This window comes from Mesoplodon mirus (assembly GCF_964341445.2).
Source record: "Mesoplodon mirus genome assembly, chromosome: 3".
NCBI classification, from domain to species: Eukaryota; Metazoa; Chordata; class Mammalia; order Artiodactyla; family Ziphiidae; genus Mesoplodon; species Mesoplodon mirus.
The window spans coordinates 180,339,729-180,363,812 of record NC_138978.1 but is presented as its reverse complement, the minus strand read 5'-3'; positions in this window follow the sequence as shown (position 1 = coordinate 180,363,812).

Below are 24,084 nucleotides of genomic sequence, written 5' to 3'. Positions count from 1 at the left end.
CTTATTCTTTACTCTCTTTTCAAGTGGCAAGCACTCCATTCACTTTTCTCAGTGGAGCAAGAACAGACTGATTGGCCCTCTGGGTGTTCGGGAATGAAAGGTCATTCTTCCACTCGGCAAACACATCCACTCTGTGACCTGAAAAATCTCCTCGTGCAGTGCCCCTCGGCCTGGCCAGGCCAAATGCTGTCCTCGGAGGACTCATGCAAGGTGAGGACACAGTCTATGGTCTTAAACCAAAAAGAGAGAGAAGAGAGGGGAAGGGAGTTAATAAATACAGCAGCAGGGAGAAGAACAGGATAGAAAGGATGTAGAAAAGATCGGAGAGGTTATACAAGGGAAGGGTTGTTTGAGTTTTTTGCCCCTAAAGAAATATTTCTATCAGGACAGTGTCCAGGTTGGATGAAAGCAGGTCTCAGTTCCACTGTATCAGGTTAACATCAAATACATTTGTTTAGTCATCAATCCATCAGAAAGCAATAGAACCGAGTTGGTAACATCTCAGACTTTTGAATCAAACGGACATGGATTCAAGTTCCAGTCAACAGCTTGCTAACTTCTCTAAGGCCTTGGTCTTCTCATTAGTAAGAAAAAGAAACAGCAGAGCCTTCGTAGAGTGATTGTATTTAACGTGATAATGTGTGAGTGCTTAGTAAAATATGTAACACGTAGTAACTTCTCAAGTTTTAGCTGTTATTACTTAACTCATATCACAACGGGCATAGCACCAACAGGATTTAAAGAGACACAAAGGCTAGAAAGTGCCCTCAAGGAATTTATAGTCTGCTTGAGCATATAAGATTAACATCCCTGAAGCAACACTGAACAGCCGAAGGTAGAATAAAATGTGTGGGACACACTGAAGTTCTACATGGCTTTACAAAGCCCAACAGTATGCAAGCCATGAATCATCAGTTAAGAGGTATATAAAAGTAGGTGCTAGAGATAGACTTGGAAGATGAGTATCTTCTAGACCAGTGCATCTCCAGCTGTAATATGCATAGAAATCACCCAAAGATTGCCTAATAATATAGAGTTCAGAGTTCAGTCCTGGGGTAGGGCCTTGGATTCTGCATTTCTAAGAAGCTTCTAAGTGATGTCATGTTACTGGTCCTCAGACCTCACGTGGAGTAGCAAGGACTTAGGTGTTGATGCATGTTCCAGGCAACTCAAGTGCCTACCCATGACCACGTGCTTCTTTTACATCTATTAATTATAATACTATACACAGAAGAGGATGAAAAAGAGAAGGAAAGAGAGCCAAGAGAAATAGACCTTGTCTCTACTCATAAGTTTATTTTTTCTCCTCTTAAATTCTCAGTGATCAGGCCGACATCATCACCTACACCACCACCACTAACAAACAATGTTAGCTATCTGAAACAACGAGGGAAAAAAACTCATTGAGCAAGTATGTGATGATCTAGGACCAAACCTTGAATAGGTGCTAAACAGACATGGCTAAGAGAGTAATCACCATGGGGCAGGACTAGTCAGGGAGAGTTTCCTAGGTAAGCTATATTTAAGACAAAGGCTAGGGCTTCCCTGGTGGCGCAGTGGTTGAGAGTCCGCCTGCTGATGCAGGGGACACGGGTTCGTGCCCCGGTCCGGGAAGATCCCACATGCCGCGGAGTGGCTGGGCCAGTGAGCCATGGCCGCTGAGCCTGCGTGTCCGGAGCCTGTGCTCCGCAATGGGAGAGGCCACAACAGTGAGAGGCCCACGTACCACAAAAAAAAAAGACAAAGGCTAAAAGAAATGACAACTGGGAATAGAGGGGGTGACAAAACTCAGGAACAGGATCTCCCAACTCTGCATCCTTTTCCTTCTTACTCTTTAATATCACACAAATTACTCATGAGCTACTTTCTGATTACTTTTTGGACAACTCATTCAAGCATGTTTGTGGCTGTCCTCCACCCCACACACACAGTGGGTTACTCTTTCATCATATTTACAGATCAAAATGATTCTCTTCTTGACTCTTCTGCTTATTATCAGCCTACATTTAAGCTATGTTTGCTTTTCCAGAAGGAAAATAAAGTCTATAGAAGTCAGTCCCCCAGGTTGTGACTATGAAATGAAAATGTTTTTGATATTAGAAACATTGCAGAAAAGCAGAAATCACTTACATGTTGTCTGCGTGGGTTGTGTAATTCTAGATAACAATGTATGTTCATTCTGATGTATAATAATGCGAGATACATAGGATGCACATCTTTGGTGAGGAAATTAAACCTTTGGTATCTTATCCAGATGAAGCAGATCTTAAAACATAGGCTTTGAATTGTCCCTGCTTCCTTGGTATTTTGCCAAAGTCCTACCAAGAGAGTTATACCCACTTATTTCCAGGAAGCAAATTGAGGGAGAAATTATAGGGAAAATAGTTGGTTTATTGCATATGTGGATCTATTCTGTAAACCCACGTGTAGAGCCAGGAAGAGCATTTTTGTCCCTGGGACCAGAAACAAATATAGGATTTAGAGAGGGAGGCCTGACTTACCCACAAAACTTGGTCATGGGCAGGATAGGGGGCTTCTGAAATGGAGTGATTTCGGGAAGCTTAAAAGGATTCCTTAGACTATAAAACCTCCCCTATCATACTTACTTATTACAGAAATTTATAGAATATGGAACAGACACTTTGGTTTTGTAACTAGAGAGATTAGTAATAATCACCTACACTTTGGAAACTTCATCTTCGATGGCATGTCGACATCCAAACATGGCAATGAGTACTGTAAGAGTTTGTGTTTTTTGAAATTACATTTCACTCAATAGTGGCTTTTCTGTTTTATAATGGCTTTTCTGTTTTATCACCACTTTGCTTCTTGTACTCTGATTATTTCCGCTTTAACGATCAGTGCTTCAAAGGTCATATGGAGAAATCGAAGCGCCTGCCTTTTCAAATGCTAGTGGCTTGGGTTTTGTTTTCTCTTGTCTTTTATTTTTTTCATCCTATTTGCCACATTCACTGGAGACAGACTTCCCTAGAAATGAGGATTCTATGTTTATCAAACAGCACTGAAGTCTGACAAGCTGCTGACTGGTCCCATCTTAGGCAATGTCAGAAGCTAGCTTCTCATCCAAGGAAAATTTTAAACTGCTGTTTCTATTCAAACCTAAGAATCCTTAATCACGGATTCTCTCCTAAATATCTGTTGAGGTTTGACAGATTTTCCCCACACAGATAATGGGGGGGATAGAAAAAAGACATACATGGGAAAGTGGTAGATTTTAGCATCTCAAGTATCGTTAGTTTTGCAGATGAAAACTAAATTAAAAAGACTATAGCACCCCAGGGCAAATGAAAAGATAATCATCCCACAGGGCCCCAAAAGACAAGACAGTGCTTATACTGGAAACAGTACTTGGTGTGGGTTTCACTGTCCTTCCCAGTGAGAACTTGGAAAGCCAAAGACGAGAAAGGTAAGGAATCAATGGACTGCCAGGTCTGGAGCCTCTGACCTTTTTCTTCCATTCTATCACAGCTTATATCAGAGAAACAAGCAAGGGACCAGTTCACCCTGAGGAGTGAAGTTATCGAGCTAGGCTGTGCTAAGATAGTTGTGTAGGATGGCTTGGAGAACATCTCAGCGAAGTCAGTGGGCTGTTCCTGAGCAGAAATTGCCTGATCGAGGAGTCCAACACTGGGCCTGAATGGCCCTGCTCCAGGAACCCCACCATTGCCAGAGTAGCCTGACTATTTCAGACATTGGCTGGGAGCAGCCTGAGGGAAGCATGGCCTCTGCGCAAACACTGGGGTGGATCTGGAGGCATAACAGCCTGGCGATTGTCAATAATTATGCTCCTTTCTACTACTGGTGCTCGGAAAGTGAGATCTGAGCAGCACACTGTCAAAGGCCACCAGTGGGAACTTAGCTATGCGTAAAGTTTATCCCATGAGGACCGGGAAGAAGTATTCTAATTATATTCTAATTAGAGAAATCAATGTGAACTCATGTTAAGAAAAGTTAAGAAGATCATAAAAACAGTAGAATGTATTAAAAAAATACAGCATGCACACAGGCATAGTGTCAGGAAAAACTAAAGCTTAAGAAAAGCTCAGGGGGGAAAAGGACCCTTTTTTTTAAGGACACATTTATTTGAAGCATGAATAAAAATGAGAAAACTGTCTTTTCTTGGAAAAGACAGAACAACCCTGAAGTATTTGTTTGCTTACCCAACCCAAATCTATCGAATATCCCACTATACACAGTAAGCACCAGGGACAAAGATGGGAGATAATATCTCTTTTCCATTTTCCAAGGGTCATAGACTCCTTAGAGAATCTTATTATACTATAGACCAAAGATAGAAAAGGGTTTATGAGAGAGGAAGTGGGAGAAAGATGTTAAGTGGTGAAGGGATGAAGGAAGAGGAGAGAAGGAGCATGCAGTAAACATTTACAAACGTTGTGCATGCAAATTCATGGATCCCCCAAAAAGCATGAACCCTAGCTTCTTGAGTTCACTAGATTATAAACTCTTAATCTCAAATTCCTAATTCATACTTGTCTTCTCTGATAGAATGATTTTTCAGACAAGAATGGATAGAACAAATATCAGTAGAATAAGTGAAAAAATTCTAAGAAAATACAATCTGCTCTTGGTTTTCTTATGTCTCTTGGTTTTAACAAATTTTATCTCAGGGTACTCAAGGGGTATATGTAAATAACACTGCTAATTCACAGACTGTTTTCTTCAATAAAGCATGAGAAACAGAACACATGTTGGGTAAATGAAGGCACAATATATCCAAACGGGAAAAATATAGATGAACCAGCACACATGTTAGTAATCCTAAATAGGGTTCTAGAACATGTTTTATGTACTTAGAGATGGAGATTTGGTCACTAGTAACCAGTATGGATTTAGTAAAAGCAGAGGGTAGCAAACTAATTACATATCCTTTTGTGACAGGTTATCATTGGACTGGCAGGTTAGGGGAATAGAGTAAACATCATATTCTGTAATTTGACGAGGATTCATAGATTCTCTCATACCTTGTGTATTGGACAGAGCAGTGCAAGTTGTGGTAGTACACCTAGGAGAACATACAAACGCTTGGTGAATGAACTCAAAGAATCATTACTGTCCAATTGGTGTCTTCACTGGGGTTCCTCAGAAATCCATCTTGCCCCTGTCCAGTTCAACATGATGTATATCAATGACCGATGATTTCCTAGAAGCATGTAACTAAAGTTTGGGAATAGCACTAAGCCTAGGGTGTAGCTAAAATTGTAATGAAAGAATCAAGATCTAAAACTGATGAATTTAAGTTGGGACCTTTTGTTTTTGTTAAATTTAGGTTTAATGGAGCTAGGAACATAAGAGCATCATTTCATTTCACATGGGTTAGGCCACACTTTTTTTTTTTTTTTTTTACCATTTATAAAAAATGAAGTATAGTTAATTTACAATGTTGTGTTACTTTCAGGTATACAACAAAGTGATTCAGTTATATATATATGAATCTGAAAAATTATACATATAATTATAAAAATTATGTGTATAATTTTTCAGACTCTTTTCCATTATAGGTTATTACAAGATATTGAATATAGTTCCCTGTGCTATACACTAGGTCCTTGTTGTTTATCTGTTTTATACATAGTAGTGTGTATATGTTAATCCCAAGCTCCTAATTTAAATTAGGCCATACTTTCAGTAGTACTATGTGTACTCCTGGGTGCCGTATTTTGAATAGTATATTTACAGACTGCACCTGTCCTGATGAAAAATATAGAATAATAAAAGACCTCAAAATAACTTAACATAAGAAATGAATGAAGGAACTGGGGAGTGTTCAACATGAAGTAATTTAGAGTGTTCATGCTGTTTAAATTATTTAGAAGGATTACATAAACAGAGAATGACACATGTTCTCTGTAGCTCTGGAAGAAAGAACAGGGGCAAGTGAATATACATTACAGAAAAATGTTGATTTAGCTTAAAGATAAACTTTTTACCACTGACTTCTGAAAAAAAGAAAGGGAATGTTTTGGAAGTGTGACAACTTCCCCATTACTAGAGGTTTCCAAGTAGATTTTCAAGTGGTAAGTCAAAGACCACCTGGCAATGTCTTAGAGACCCATGCCTTAGAATTCAGTTGGACTAAATACACTCGAAGGTATACTAAAATAGAAAGAAGTCTGAGTATGGGTAGGGGGTCAAGGAAACTGGCCCTCAACTTCCTTCATGTAAAATTATCTCTTGGGATCTTTCTAATAAAAAAAATCTGGTGCTATCATGCTCTGGGACTTTTAAATTCACTTTCATGATACTGTGTCAGTCAGAAGTTAGGTTTTGCTGTAGCAATTTACAGCTCCAAAATGTCATTGGCTTGAAATGGCAAAGGTTTATTTCTTGCTCATACTGCATGCTCATCTCAGGTCAATGGAGAGCCTTAAGGGTCTAAAGCATCTTGACTTGTGTAGTCGGCCGAAGGAGAGTTCAGTAAATTATGCGCTGTCTCTTGAAGCCTTCTGCCTGTCTAGAATTAGTCACAGGCTCACTCAACCCCATGGGCGGGGGTGGGGGGGGGCAGGCAATGTATATTCTTCCATGTGCCCAGAGGAGAGGAAAGAAGTTACCCTGAGCAGTAACTCATGACGATCTGATATTAAACTGGATACATGCCTTCAACAAACAAAAGGGCCTAAGGAAATAGCACCAATTTTCTTCTGAGATCAGGCCCTCTTGTGAACTTCCTCTGTGACCCTGGGTAGGTCACTTCACCTTTTCACGCCTCAGTTTCTATAAAACAAGGGGAAGAGTCTCGCTTTCTCTCACTCAGGATTGTAGTTCCATACAACTGCATGTTGCAGAGGCAGACAGAGACCTCTGGAGACCCTCAGAATTGGTAAGAGGATCAGGAATAGAAAGTCTCCGGCTCCAGACTGCTACCAAGCCATTTGGTGAACTCTTCCTCCCCTCTCTGGCCTTGCTCCCTCTCTTGCTCCTATTTCAATCCTCTACTCAGTCTTGGCATGGAGAATAGAGACTGTGGGATACTTGGGCAGTGGAGGAGAAGACATTCTGCCAACTGCTTCCTCAAAAATAGTTCCAGTTCACCCGTGACCCAACCTGCCCCTGAGGAGAGGTTGCACGAGGGAGGCTGGGCACAGGATGGGGTCGTTTGGGTCCAAAGGCAGCCCAGATGTTGCAGTCACCCACTCTCCCCCTACAGATGGCCAAGTAGTAACCACGGAATCCAGGAACGTGGGCTCAAGTCCACGTGCTCCCAGCCGGAAGAAATTACCTGTGCAGGCAACTGACTGTGACTTGGAAGGTGAACTGGAACATTTGGAGACCCCGGTCGCAGACTGGACAGAGTATACACAGATCACAGGGGGCCGCTCTCCCATCAAGGAATGCTGTCCTTCCACGGGGTCATGGAGCAGCCCCGGGAGAGCTGGGCAAAAGTCCTGGCAAGAGCAGGGATGCATGTGCATGCTCACTCATCACACTGGTTCACATGCTTCTCAGCAACTGCTGGCCAAGCCAACCCTAGGTGGGTTGGATACCAAAGACTATTTGATACCAAATAGGTATAGTGCCTGTCCTTAAAGAACTTAGAGGTTGACTGGGGAGACAAGACATAAACATATGTAACAGCTAGAAAAAAACGCAAGGCAGTGCAACTAAAATGGTAGAATTCAGATGAGATAGGGTTCAGAAGTGGATCTGAACTGAGGAAATTTTCACGAGTAATTTATGGTGTGGCTTAGGCCTAAAATCTGCCTCTTCCATGTGAATCCATAGTATTCAAACTTCTTCCAATCTAACATAGATAGTTTCTTCTCAAGTAGCTAGATTCTTTACCAGAATAAAGAAGCACCCTTTCATAGGGAAGCAACTACTCTTCTACAAGATTTAAGCATATACCTACATCCGAGGCATTTGAAATGACTAGAGCGAAATTTTCCCTTAACATTCATATTTTAGCCTTTTTAATTTTCAATTGATGACCAAAGATCAAACTATCATTCTGTTTAACTGTCACTCTTTTCTGTGCTTTTATGTAGTAGTAAAGGTAATAGTGCTAGTCATAATGTCATATCAGGTCTGACTTGGATTATCAAATCAGGAAAAATATTTGGAGAGTGCCCAAGGGAAGATGCCACCTGTATAATCCTATCATTTAGCACTTGCAGTATTACTTTATGTTAAGGACGGTGGTGCACCCCTCCCACACTGTCTAATATGGCAGAGCTAACACAACAGGTGGTCAGCTAAATAAATGCTTGCTAGATGAATATCTTCTTTGGGTGAGTATTCTGCACTCACGTTTTCCTTGAACGCACAAAAGTGAGGCACTAACCTCAACCTAGATGGGAAATATGACTTCTAGCTTCGTGATTCTTGTTTTAGAATTCATCCCCCAAAATCAGCTCCTGGAGAAGCATTCTTCTCTTCTGTCATGGGAATGGGATGCAGGAAGCAGAAGTCTAGTGTTTTCTTTCATCAGAATTTTCCAAATGGTAGGCAAGAATCCCTTATGTTTGCAGAAGTTTAGCAAATTATGAAAAGGTCACGACTAAGAAAGGCTGGTAGGAGAAGAGAGGATCTCAGGGAAAATTGCTGCAGAAAATTGAAAGAATCAAATCTCATCCTGCAAAACACATTCAGTCTTCTCACCTTTTTTCTTTAGATTTCTTGTGATTGAGACTCTTGAAGAGATCCTCAATTTATCATTTTGATCCAACCGACTAGTTGATTTCTCAGAGCTCATTACAGCTGTCAGTGTGGACACAGGTGATAGTATGTTGAAATAGTGTTGTTTCCACTCAGTATTAACAGGGTGAACATTTTATCATAGGCCACCCAGAGGGCTAGACGTGAGACCCTTTCTTTCTGGATGCTATTTTTAGAGAGCACGTTATGCACGGCACTTGCACCTGTCATCAGTAGGTTCAACAGCCAGCAGCCCATTTGTGCTGCTACTGTATGTGTGGCCACATGGTGAGGTCTGGACTGGGGCTGAGGTTGTGTGAAGGTCACCATGGCCATGGCCTTCAGACAAGGATACTCTTAAAGATGGGCCTGGTCCATCTTACCTGTAGGCCCTTGACTCATAGTCAAACCCTAACATCCCAAAGCAGTAATCACAGTTGTTTTGCAGGGAAAAAAAATGATTGTCAGGTTTATTTGTTTAAAAAAAAATCACTAGACATACATACAAATATATAGTCAAATACACATATAATATGGAAAAATTTACATGCAAAAATTAAAAATATGTACTAAATGTACCAGTTACAACTTATAGGTATAGAATAATGGCATTTGAGGAGAGAAGACATTATGAAAGAGTATTTTAACTTTTACTCCATAAACCTTGATATTGTTTGAATTTTTAACAACTAGAATGTTTTCATTACCATTTGAGTAATTTTTGAATCTCTTGGCACAGATTCTGTTAGGTAATATGAACTTAAAGCAGAAAAAAAAGAGTGAGGAGGATAAGAGGAGGAAGGGAAAGAGGAAGGAAAGGAACAGAAATGTAAAAGAAAGAGTATGTACAAATTTTCAAGAGCCAAATCCATGAGCTTTGAGTGAGTGGAATGGTTAGAGATAAATGGGGTTAGTTTAGAAAGGCTTTGTGAAATTTTTAGCAGAGTTTTTAAGATAATTTTTAAAAACTTATAATGTGCTTACTCTATTCTATAAGGTATTCATTGCAGAACATTTGGAAAATTTAGAAGAGCACACAGAAGAAAGTTATTACTACAATAATCCAATTTCTCAGAGAAAACCGTAGTTAACACTGCAGTGGATTTCCTTCCATTCTCTTTTGTAATTTTTAGATGACATTTTGAAGGGAAACAGAAATATAACATCACAGAGAAGAGGGAGTTGGGAGTTGGGGAGGCATTCTAGAAAAGCAATGAAGAAGTGTTTACCAGCAGCCATGAGCTACTCCTTTATCTCAGGCCTGAGATCTCGGTGAGCTTGCCTGGACCTGGAATATTGGTATTATTTTCATCTCTGGAGCCTTGTGAGGGTAACAGACTCCCTGGGCCTCAATTGCTTTCTCTGTAAAATGGAGATATCCTCTTTATCCCGCCCACCTTGCTGCACTAAGTCCCCACAGACACACAAAAAAGCACACTCCAATTACAGCCCTTACCTAGAATACAGAGTAATGATTGTATGCAGGTTTGTGGACTAGCTTACAAAAGCCAACTTAACCCAAAAGGTAGTTGAAATGCCATACTCTGATTTTCTACCTTTTTCTACTATGTAATCTTCTATCTTTTTCTACTGTATCATTTTTGGCCATAGTATTGGCACTTTAAGGCAGATTCTTATATTTTCTGGGGACCCAACCAACATCTATTTCAAGGAGAAAATGCATTTTATCTTCCTAGGAAGGAGACTGTTGACATTGATGGCCCTGCCTGTAATTCTGGGACATCTCTCTGCAACATTATCAGGGACAGAAGAGTGCAGTTTGGGGACAGGATTTTTAGGAGCACCCCCAGTCCAGATACTGCACAGATAAATCTCATTAGAACAGTAGCTGCAACATGTGAGAGCAGTAATAGTGGTAGCTATCATTTATTGAGGGGTATTATGGTCCTAATGTGCCTTACATGCATTATTGCATTTAATTCTCACATCAACTCTATCATGTAGTAACAATTATTTTCCTTGTATTATAAAAGTGGAAACAAGGCACTGAGAGGTTAAATAGTTTACTGAAGGTCATACAAATTAGTCTGATGGGAGCCAGCATTTTAATTCTGATAAAAAAGACTCCATAGCCTAAGAGTTCTCATCAACTGCTCATGCATAAGCAGAAGGGGGGACCTCGGTTACCACTGGTGATCTGCCATCGCTAGAAAGTTATGCTAGGCTATTTTGGAGATCGTCTGGCTATTCTGTAAGGTTTTCTAAAAGGGAGGAAGATGGTAACAGAAATCCAGCCTCTCTAAGGAATGTCTAACAGGCAGTTGCCCAATCCCCCTCCCATATTCCCATCCTGGAGATGTTGCCCTGGGCAGCCTGACAATGGGGAAATTTGTCACTAAGGAAGTTCACTTAAGGTTCTATGTACAAAGATTATGACTAGAATTTTGGGGAGGGGAGAGATTTATAATCATCTCATTCTCTTCTGCAGCGCCCATGCCTCTACTGGATCCATATTTCTGAATCATCTCTCAGAATCAACTGCCCATAGCATGCTCTGTTTCAGAAATGTGCCCTTTGCTTTTAGCCTCTACACGTTTTTCTTTTTTTTTTCTTTCTGTTTTGCTCTATTGCTTATAATGTTTATACAGCTGCTTTGAGAGCTAAATATGCAATCAGTGTGATGCAATCATGTTCCTTCCTTATCAGGGAAGGGAGAAAATGCCAACTTGAATTTTATACAGTTTTCAAAAACTCCATGATGCAAAATGATAAGTTCACTTAATTGATGTGATCTTAATTGGAATCACAAGGGAAATTGGAATGCACATAAAGTTCAGTTACTTGTGTTTTTAATAGCACTGTTTAGCTGAGATTGGACCATTATCTCCCTCTGGTTACCCAAATGATGAAGAGTTTGTATTTCCTGAAGTTTGCTGAAAATGGAATGCCATATTATAGTATTTTCTGTCCTTTCCTGCTATGCTGTTTCATATGAGATTTTGATTTTATGGTTTATGTTTTGAGAATGAGCTACCATAGTGGATAGATAGATAGATACATACATAGGTAGATAGATAGGTAGATAATAGATGGATGGATAGATAGATAGATAAGTAGATAGATAGATACTTTGTTCATGTTCCAGCAATTAGGATCACAAGGATAGTCATTCACGTTCATTATTATCAACTTATAATATTTATTTATTCACTTGTTTATTCAAACTTTTATTCATTTAGCAAATATTTACTCAGCTCAAGCCAAATGACTCTGTTGATAAACACAGGAGATGGACAAATGAATAAGACTAAATCCTGTTCTCAAGATCTCACCATACTTGGAGAGAAAAACAAGTAACCGATGTGGCAGGTCCTGGGATAGAGGTATGTAAGGCTATTGAGGGTACAGATAAGAAGATCTACATAGACGGGAGATGGTCACTAGATTTAAAATATAATGCTGAATTTTACCAGAGCATGGAGAAAGGATGGCCTTAGGAGTCAAAGAAATGAGAGACATTATGTCTCATTTTTAGTTTCTCTTGCCTGTGTTAATCAAGCTGAACAAATTTCAAATATCTAATTTATTTTTCACCAATAATGTTCTTCCTTTAATTTTGTATTGGAAGAGTTTTTTTTTTTTTAAAGAGAAGGGATCAGGAAATTTAGTTTATTGATAAGTATGCATTATTCTGTGTTGTCAGGTAGCAATATTACATATTTCTGTTGGAGGCCATTTTATAAAGCATGCTATTACATGCGCTAGAACTAGGGTGTGACTTTGTTCATGGGAGTGCATTCATCTGATCCACTGAAAGCATGTTAGGTATAAATTTTACTTGTTTTGAACCTCAAGTTGAAATCTAGAAGGGGGTGGTATAATCAGTTGCACAATTTGATTTGCTTAACATCCAAAGATATATTTTTATTGTATTTTCAGGGCTATATATCCACAAATGCCTTCATTGTAGAATGTGAAGATGTCTAATGGCAAGTCCCATATTTCTGCAAGTGAGAGTAAGGAAGCAAAAGTGACCCCTGCATGGTATCCTAGTGTTTGTTACCTTCCTTGCAGATGACCATAGACCCTAGCCACACCCTAAAAAGAAGGAAAGTTTCAAACACTGATAAGACTGGAACACTTAGGAGAGGAAACAACACACAACATCGTGATGGGAAGAGTATTGAACAAATTGATCTCAAAGTGTGAGAGATCAGTTCTATTCCTAGCTAATCACTATCTATGTGACTTTGAAGAATTCCTTAATGTTTCTAATCTTCCATTTCTTCATCTAAGATATAAGAAAATAGAATAGATAATCCATCAACTCTAAACTCTGAATTCTAATAGAAATACAATATACGAGATTACTCTTATTTACTTAGTTTGAATCAGTCAGTAGAGGGGTTAGAAAAAGGAATTTAGTTAAAAGGCTCTTGATAGAGAATCAGGAGACTGTATTTCTAGTTCTAAGTCTCCTATTAACTAATCTGTGTGACCTTGGACCAGTCACTTCCTCTGTTCGTAGTTGCCTTATCTTTGGAACAGTGAGGGATGTGTGCTAGATGGGGAGTGGGTTGGGAGAATAGACTATATTATTGCTATGGTGCCTTCCATTTCTAGCTTTCAATGGTTCCATGCATGGGTCAAGGTTACCTGGGTCATTTTGCCAGTTCTTCTCTAGTTTCCTTACAATATAGTACACTTACTTTCTCCAGAAAGACAAATCAAGATTGTCATTTCCATTTACAATGCTAAGTGAAATTTTTTCAAGACAGCTTAGATTTCTAAGTTCTAATGTTATTGAAATTAACCAAGACTATTTCTCTTATTTAAGATTTGAGGTAAACACATGTATTCATAGGATCAGACATGAGGTTCTTTCTTCCATTTTTGTTGATTAATTGCAAAACTAAAGGGTCTCCTATCCCTTTGAAGACTGGTCACCTATAAAAAATGAGTCAGTGCAGCCCATAGCTTGCTCTTTTCCAGGGTCTTCACATTTGTAATTTAGTATCTGGAGACAGGAGATGGAGCAGACATCCTTACAAGCTCTCTCTAAATATCAGAAATTGGTACATATTATAAGCCTGGTTGATTTCCTTACTTGAGGCTCTAGTAATAAGGGTTTTGGGGAATAAATTGTAGGGAAGGGTTAGAAAGCTTTTGGACTTTCATCTCCAGTTACTCTTATTAAATATTAGTCTTTCTTGCATACCTCAGCCCAATGAAGAAATGTGATAATTTAAAAAGATTTGGAGCTGATGACACTCGATGCTATTTTTATAATTTATTTTTCACAGAGTTTTCATATGTTTTAGACTTTCAAAACATGCAAGCTAGATAATAGCAGTCCATTTAACAGATGAGAGACCCAAAGCACAGGCCAGTAAGTGACCTGCCCAAGAACACATAGCTACGAAGGGCTGGAACAGGAGTCGAAACTATGTTTTTTGATGCCCAGTCCTATTTACTTTCCTCCAACCCCCTACATCTTTAGTGGTAGTTAATTCAGTTTCCACTGTATAAGGGCACTTCCCCAAAAGGGGTCACTTGTGACCTATAGGGAACACTCAGTGGATTGTGGTAGTGACAGTAGCTTCTATGTCATGAAACAAGGATTAATAAAAGATTTCCTTCCAGCTATTAACCCCTCTTACTCCCTCTTTCCTCATTTTAACATGTGCTGTGACCTTGAAAAGACATTGAAACTAAAAATATTTAAGTAATCTATTTGTGAATAAATTGCTTTGTAATACTTCTTGAGAATTCTTGGATGAAAATGCTTTCTTTGTATTTTAGAAGGTGATATATTAAATTGTTCATTTTAAATAGTGTGTTTCTTCTGGGTTGGGAAGCTTTGCAGCTCTATAGGCTGGGTTTCTGATAACACAGGGATGTGATGTGGCTGGATTTATTTCTTGGTTGATTTTCCCACCCAGGGGTAATTCTCAGAAATAGATTTATGTGGAAACAACCCCACTGTCCATCAACCAATGAATGGATAAGCAAAATGTATTTATATTTGGTCATATAAATAAATGAAGTGATGTTACATACTATAACATAGATGGACCTTGAAAACATGCTAAGTGAAAGAAGACAGTCATAAAAGACCACGTATTGTGTGATTCCATCAATATGAAATGTTCAGAGCAGAAATCTATAAGGACAGAGAGTTGATTCACAGTTTCTTAGGGCTGGGAGGGAGAGGAGATGGGGAAACAGGGGCATAATAGCCAAAGAGTATGAGATATTTTTCTTGAGGTGATGAAAATATTCTAAAATTTTTGGTGGTGACAATTGTGCACATCTGTAAATAAACTAAAAACCACTGAATTGTACACTTTAAATGAGTGAATTGATTGGCATATGAATTATATCTCAAATAAAGCTATTTTTAAAAAGAAGTAGATATATAATAATATAGCATTCTCTCTTTTGTGCTCCATTACAATGAGAGCTGCCTTAACAGTCTTGGTCATTACAGACATCATTTACCTACCATCCCCTTAGCCAAGGACTGACTGATGGATCATGCTGACTGTAGAACACTTTCTCTGAAAATCATCAACCCCAGGGTCTTTTTCTTAAATAAATAGGTTTTTCCCTTGAACTCCTGGAGCATTCAATTCAAACAGCATGCAATGGAGTGATAGACTGGGCACGGGATGAATTTTTGCACCTCTATGGACAAACAATGAATACCATCAGAATACTTGAATTTAAGTTAAATTTTAGCTAATTTAGTCTTGGTTTAGAGTCAATATAACATTACTCTTTAATCACTGTCTCTTAGTGGCTTACATATATGAACCCCAGCATATGTATTTCCCTTCATCTGTGTCATTTATAAACTCAAGTCCAGGAACTTTAGTCTCCACATCTTATCGATCTCCCAAAGCATGGACTACAGAGCAATTTATTCATAAAGACTTATTCTCTAAATAAATAGCTGAATGACATCATTAAATGAATTCTCAAGGAAATTTGACACTGTGTGGCAAGTTTTAATAGTGAGGTTAGGTTGGTATTTTTTTATCCACCATTAAGTAAACAACCTGACTCTTCATACACTAGAATTCCAGTTACTCCATGTATGAGTCTGTATCACAGGCTATTTTGTGGTATTGATATACAAGAAAATATTTACCTAAAAGAACTTTTGTATCTTTAATACAAAGAGATCAAGTTATTGCATCCATAATTCCTGTGGACATCAGTGTCCAGATGCAATAAAAAGAACATTTTCTGTTTGACCTTGTGATTCCCGGTCACAGCAGCTCTTCCGGACCTGGCTACAAAGCCATTGTATGTGTAAGGGTGTTAGGCACCTCTCAGCTCATTTTGGGCCATGCCAAAAAATAAATCACTATCACCATTAAACACGTATTAAGTGATGCCTTATGTATGATGCCAGAGTGTGGGTTTTACAGCTAGAATCTTTATATATCCTCTCGGGCAGGGCAGCTGAAAACTGAATTGGAAATTTGGTTGTTACTTACAAAGAAACCTATTTAGCAAGGACAATAGGAGTAAAAACATGTCACATTTTCTATGGGGAACTTTTTTGGGAAATAGGAAGCCAATTATTCAGTGGAGAGTATGGATTTGAAAGTAGGATTTGGGAGTATTGGAGCTGCCCTATTAGTTCTCTACTGGGAAACTTGATCCAGTGGAGAGACTGCAATGGGCTCAGGTCCAAGAATTATGGATGCTATTTCCAGAGCTTCCAGCAACTCAGCAAGGCTGGCTTCACTGGGCCTGGGGCAGGGCCAGCCTCAGGGCAATGTGAGGCCACACTGGGTGTCCCGAGGTGGCCTCTTGTGTGAAGAAAATTGTCCCCTGCAAGCTCATGGATTTCTCTGTTGGGCAACTCTTCAATAGACCGGGTTTCTGGACTGATGACATGTGATGGGGACACTGGGGAGAAAAGGAAAGTCAGCACCGGCAGGGTTATTTTGATTCCTACTTATCCTGCACTAGCTTCTCCACATTCATTCATTTGATTCAACACGTATTTACTGAACAGCTACTATGCACCAGACACTGTCCTAAGTGCTGGGGGGTACAGTGAAGCATGAAAACAGTCTGTCTCATGGGAATTATTTTCTGGTGGAGAAGGTGTGCACATGTGGGCCAAAGGGTGGGAGTTTTCACTCCCTACCAGTGAAGGAACTTTCCTAGTTTTCTGTAGCTGCCCATGTATTTTCCTCCTAATTGAACATTTTCTTGACCAGAAGGATGCATATGAATAATAAGAGAGGACATAAGACATAAGTGAGAATGCTTACTCCAACTTAGCTAAAGTCCTCATCCTGAAAAGAAAATCTTATTCCTGACAACCCTTTGTGATAGACAGTGAATATAGTAAGTAAAAGGTAAGGCTCCAGAGTCGGACTCTCTTTGAGTTTGAATCCTGGCTCTGCCACTTACTAGCTACATGTTAGAAGGTAGGTTCTATAGCCTGAATATTTGTGTCCACCCCAAATTCATATGTTAAAACCTACTTTCCCAATGAGATGATATTTGGAGGTGGGCCCTTTAGGAGGTAACTAGGTAGTAAGGGTGGAGCCCTTGTGAATGAAATTAGTGCCTTTATAAAATAGTCCCCAGAGAGCTTCCTTGTCCTCTTCTGCCATGTGAGGACACAAAGAGAAGATAGCCACCTATGAAAAAGAAAATGTGTCTCACCAGACAGCAAATCTGCCTTGATCTTGGACTTCCCAGTCTCCAGAATGGTCAAAAATAAATATTTGTTGTTTATAAGCCACCCAGTCTATGATATTTTGTTATGGCACCCTGAAAGGAATATGACAGTAAGTTACTTAAACTCTCTGAGTCTCACCTTCCTGATACTAATAGCTACCTTATAGAGTACTTATGAAGAATAAATGAGGTAATGCATATATAGTACATATTATACATATTCTCCTTTATTTTTTAGCATTAACTTATTATAGATGTGCTGGCTTAGGATATGCCCAAGCTATCTCACCAGGCTTATATTCTCAGCTCTATTCCAACTTCCTCAGGGTAGAAATCCTGTTTTGTACATCATTCTCTTTCCTACAGTGGTCTCTCTGATGGTTCTACACACGGTAGGGGATAGGAAGTGCTTGTTGACTGCTGCTGAGAAAATGAATTGGATGCCATTTACACTGCCTTGGTATTGCTGAGAAAAGCATACATGGTGTATAAAGTCACCTCACCTCCCATCTGCCTTAATTCTGTCCATAGTCTCTGAATTTTCCCCATCAGCCAGAGTCCAGACCTCAGGCACTTTGGGTTCCTCCTTTTCATTTGTTTAAAATAACCAATTAACCCCCAATGATCAAGCTTTAGGAAGTCTCCCTTTGTCATATCTCTTGCAATTTATTCTGTGGCATTTTTTCCACCACTACCTCCCCTGTCTTGAATTTTATAATTTTATGCCCTTTTGTGGTGACGTACTTGGCTCTGATTCCAATTATGGATGCGGAATATTTGGTTTTCATCTATTGACTAAGAACAGCCCTCCCGGGAGCCATTCTATCATCATATAACAAATATATGTTAATGGAGGGTTCATCCTAGTGCCTGTAAATCCCAAGGGAACAAAACAAGTACAGATAGTATATATGAGAATTGTCCTGAAACCTCTCCCTCTTTTATGTTCATAAACTAGAAAAACATATTCAACCTCCAGTTCATTATCTAAAGGGAGTGGATATCTGCCATATACTGCCATGTTCAAGAATCACCTTCTCAAATTTGCGAATTATATTACTGGGTAAAACAAAAAAATAAGCTGTAAATAAAAATTTGTATAATGATATTGAATTGATCGGAGCTTAATAAAATTCCTTTGACTCTCCTGTCTCAAATATGTCTGAAGCAGTAGCTCTCTTGCACTGAGAATAAGCAGCTCTAGCAAAGTTCTTTTTTCTCCTAGCTTAATCCATATCGTTTATTTATCAGTTCATTACATTTGATCCTGTAGGCATGTTGTTCTCATACTTGACTGCAAGTAAGAAACATCTAGGAAACTTTTTAAATAAAATTTATTCTGGACTTCTGGAGAAGATAGAATAACAAGGAGTGGATTTGTCCTCCTGGCTAAAACAAGTACAAAGTAGAAAAATAATATATTTAACAAGGGCATTCAAAACATTGGATGTCAGACAATGAAGGTCAGCCATAACTGAGATGGAAAACAAATGAGATGACCTTTACTTACTGCCTAGGGAAAGTTTCAGGAAGTGGCACAGGCAGGGGGAACCTAGGCAGGGATCTGCAATCTCCCTGATTCAAGACTTGGAACTAGAATTTCAGTGATACCAACAGAGATATAGTCTGGAACATAGAATACATGATGGGAGAGAGAGTCCTAGAGATCTGCAGAGAGTATTCCTGGAATATTCAACAGAATACTGATCCGCACAAGAATATAAAGAAACTGCCCATGATTGGGGAAAGAACCATGCTAAAAGATTACAAGAAAGAGCGCCCAGAGCTCACAAAGTCTTGGAAATATTATCAGCTCACAATAACTATCGTGGAAAACCTCATACTTTAAGGAAACTACCAAGAATGATCTCACCTCTGTAGTGGGAAAAATGAGCCTTAGACTAGAATGCAGTGCTAGTCCAACCTAACAAAATTTAAAAGCAAAGCCGAAAAGGATCAGACTGTTTTCAAGTGATTTAATTGTGTCCCAGAACAGAGGTCTAGAATATTTATAAGACTATAAAAATACACTAAATGCAACATAATAAAAGGCAAAATGTTTTCCATTCAACCAAAAATTACCAGGCATGGAAAGAAGCAAGAAAAATACTACCAATGCTGAACAGAAAAATCAGTCAATTAAAACTGAACCAGCAATGACACAGATGATAGAGTTAGAAGACAAGAACATTAAAACAGTTGTTGTAATTGGTTCCATATGTTCAGAAAGTTAGAAAAATGATTGAACGTGTTAAATAGAGACACAGAAGGTATACAAAAGCCCCAAAAGGAACTACTAGAGACAAAACCTGTATTATCTGTCAAGAGAAACACACTGGATGGAATAGCAGAATATTAGACATTGCAGAAGAAAAGATTAGTCAACTTGAAGACTTAGAAATAATAACTTTGCAGAATGACATACAGAGAGAAAAATGAGCAGAGAATTAGTAATCTGATATAATTTTATTAATTATTAATTTTAAGCAGCCAAACATATGTGTAATTGGAGTCTATGATGGTATGAGGTGTTTGAAGAATCATGGGCAAACCTTTTACAAATTTGATGAAAACTATAAACCACAAATCCAAAAAGCTCAATCAATCCTAAGCACAAGAAGTATGTGGAAAAGTACATCAAGGAAAATCATAAAATAAATCACTTAAAACCAATGATAAAGTAAAAATTTCAAAAGCAACCAGAGAAACGTGTACATTATGAAGAGAAGAACAAATATAAGGATTACAGCAGATTTTTCTCAAAAATAAGACAAGCAGGAGGAGAGCAAAGCAACATTTTTAAGTGTTTTTTAAAACCTAGAACATGTTACACAACAAAAACATATTTTATTTATTTATTTATTTACAATAGAATATTTTAATATATGTGCTCAGGAAATGGAAAACACATTTGCTGGTATGCAAATTGTTTCACACAATTTGCATACTAACAAAAACATATTTTAAAAATAAAGTGAAGTAAAAACCTTTTCAAGGATAGAATAGATGAATGAATCGCCAACTGACCTTCAACTACAAGAAATATTAAAGTCCATCAGGTAGAAGGAAAATAATACTAGATGAAAACCTGGAGCTCCACAAACTAAGAACACCAGAAAATGGTAACTACTTGGGTAAATATAAAGTTGTTGCTCTGTTATTTAAATCTCTTCAAAAGATAAGCTTATCATTAAAGGAAAAATTAAAACATGTGTAAAAGAGGATTACATGACAAGAACGCAAAGGCTGGAAGTGAAGAAATGCAAGTATACTGATTTAGGTTTTTAATATTTTACATGAAATATTTTAATAATACCACGATGAGTTGAATTGTGTAAGCTATAATCTCTAAAGAAACCAGTAAAATAACACAACTAATTATAGCTAAAGAGCCAACAAATGAGAAAAAAATAATCACAAAAATACACAAAATGTTCTGGAGATTGACGGTTGCACAACAATGTGAATACACTTAATGCCACTAAACTATACATTTAAAAATAATTAAAAAGGTAAATTTTATGTTATATATATGTTGCCACAATAAGAAAGCAATCATATGATCCTCTCAGTAGATGCAAAGAAAAACATTTGACACAATATAACATACTTTCTTGATTAAAAAAAAAAACAACTTTTGACATACTAGGAACTGAACGAACTTTCTGACACTTGATAAAGGTCACCTATGAAAATGTACCACTAACGTCATACTTAATGATGACAGACTGAATGCTTTCCTGCTAAGATAATGAACAAAGTAAGGATGTCTGCTCTGACTACCTCTATTTAATATTGTATTGGAGGTTCTAGCTAGTGCATTAAAGCAAATGAAAGAAATTAAATTGATAGGTAGGAAAGGAAGAAGTAAAAAACACTTTTTATTTGCAGACATGACCATATATATATAAAACTCCATGGAATCTACAAAAAATTTACAATAAGTAGCACTTAAGTTTTGCAAGGTTATAGGATACAAGGTCAATATACAAAAAATAATTGTACTTCTATATACTAGCAACAAAAATTGAATTAATAAAACAATATGATTTATAAGAGCATCATAAAATATGAAATACTTATGGATAAATCTGACAAAATATGTGCAACATATGACACTGAAATCTATAAAACATTATTGAGACATTAAAGAGACCTAAATAAGTATAAAGACATCTGTATTATGCTTACAGTTTAGAAGACTTTATATTATAAAGATATAAATTATCCCCAAATTGGTCTATAGTTTCCACACAATCTGTCAAAATCCCATCAGGTTTTTGTAGAAATTAAGAAACTGTTTCTAAGATGCATATAAAACCACAAAAGATCTAAAATAGGCAAAACAACTTGAAAAAGGAAGAACAAAATTGGAGGATTAATACTACCTAATTTCATGATCCATTAAAGAGCTATAGAAATCAAGACAGTATGGTAATGGCAGCAAAATAGATCAATACAATGAATAGCTAGTCCAGAAATAGAGCTGCATATTGATTGTCAATCAATTTTTGACAAGGTTGCCCAAGGCAATCCTGTAGAGAAAGGATAGTCTTCAAAAAACTGTGCTGGAAAAATTGGATCTGCATTTGCAGAAATAGAAACTTCAGCCCATACCATGTACCATATATAAAAATTAACCCAAAAAAGGATATTTTTTTCTCTGAATGTATAAAACCTAAAACTATAAAAGTTCTAGAAGAAAATACAGGAGCAAACCTTTGTGATTTTGAGTTAAGAAAACGTTTTTAAAATATAAACTGAAAGCATAATCCAAAAAAGAAAAAAACAATTTGATAATCAAAATTGAGCTTTTGCTCTTTGAAAGACTGTTAAGACTCAAGCCACAGGCTGAAAATAATTTCAAATTACATATCTGATTAAGAACTTGTACTTGGAATTTGTAAACAACTCTCAAGATCCTGTAGTAAGAACGTAAACAACCAAATAAGAACAAAATATTTGAATCAACACTTCACCAGAGAAAGTATACAGATAAAAAACACATGAAAAAATGTTCAACATTATTAGGCATTGGGGAAATACAAATAAAAACCACAATGACTCGTTTTTCCCTGGCCCAAAGCATCGACTCAGGTACAGCACAGCTATGGCCAGTAAATTTAAGCTAACCTGAATGGTTAATGAGATTTACTTTAACTGACTACATCCAGGCCCTGTAAGAGGCATAACTGAGATCCATATTGCAGCTTGGTCTCACCCTTTTGTATAGGGTCCTACTGATAATAATTTTGCTCTAAAGTAGACTTGGCCAAGGGCCAAGGAGGTGGACTGTTCAGAAGAGAGCTAACAAAGCAGGCTTGAGGCTGTTCTCCTTAGAAAGACCTGCTCGCAAGGTCGGCCCTGGCTGGCATCTGGGTTCTTGGGTTTCAGGAGGGTTCTCACTATTCCCTAAATGATAAGAGTTGCTCACAGGGCCTAAACTGTGCAAACAATGTTGTTGATGCTGCATACCTGCTTTCCTTCCAGGAATGTGGAATTTTGGTGTGTGCAGGGCAGAGGGTGCCTATGTGACCAGCCCCTAGAAAAGCCCTGGGCATTGAATCTCTAATGAGCTTCCCTGGTAGATAACATTTTACACATGTTGTCACAGTCATTGCTGGAGGAATTAAGTGTGTCCTGTGTGACTCCACTGGAAGAAGACTTTGGGAAGCTTGTGCCTGGTTTCCTCTGGATCTTGCCCTATACACATTTTCCCTTTCCTGATTTTGCTTCCTAGCCTTTTGCTGTAATAAATCATAGCCATCTGTGAGTAGGACTTAAAAAAAAAAAACACACACACACAATGAGATTTTGCTACACATCTGTTAGATTGTCTAAAATTGTCAAGGATGTAGAGGAACTGAAACCCTCATACACTGCTTGCAGGGATTTAAACTGATACAGATACTTTGTAAACAATTTGCCTGTTTCTTAAAAAGTTAAACATACAGTGCCCATATGATACAAATATTCTACTCCTAGGTATTTACCTAAGTTAAGTGGAAGTATATGTCTACATAAGACTTATACACAAATGTTCACAATGACTTTATTTGTGATAACCCCAAACTAGAAAATCCCAAATGAGGGTGACTAATATATTCATTATCTTGATTATGACTGGCTTCATGAGTATAACCATATGTGAAATCTTATTAAACTGTGTACTTGATAAACATGTGCAGTTTATTGTATGTCAATTACAACTCAACAAAACTGGTAAACATAATTATTCCTGTGATTTATCCCAGATGATTTCTTTGGTTTTGGGGAACTCATAAATTAGACAACTCTGGACCATTATCACTTTAATGGTATCATTTGAGCTACTTTTCAACTCAATTATATCAAGAACGCTGCACGAAATTCAAGAAATATACCTCTTCTCAAGGAATTTGAAGTGACACTCAAGAGACCATGTTGGGCTGCACCTCACAGGCCTGCAAGCCCTGAAATTGCCCAGCCCCAAGAAAGAAGAAAGAGCCCAGAGTCAGTGACAGAGAGAGACATCAATGGTTTATATGATAGGGGATCTTACATGTCTTAAGCAAGGTCCTAGAGCAACACCCCATGGAGCTCGGCAGACAGAGGCAGGACGTGGCAGCAGTCATCGTTACTGGGGGGAGTGGGAGGTTACCAGTTATAGGGGAAATTGATGTCACCTTGGCTCATTGGTTACCAGGGAAACCAGCAAAGGAGCACACCTCTCATAGCCCCCTCCGGTTAAGGACCATC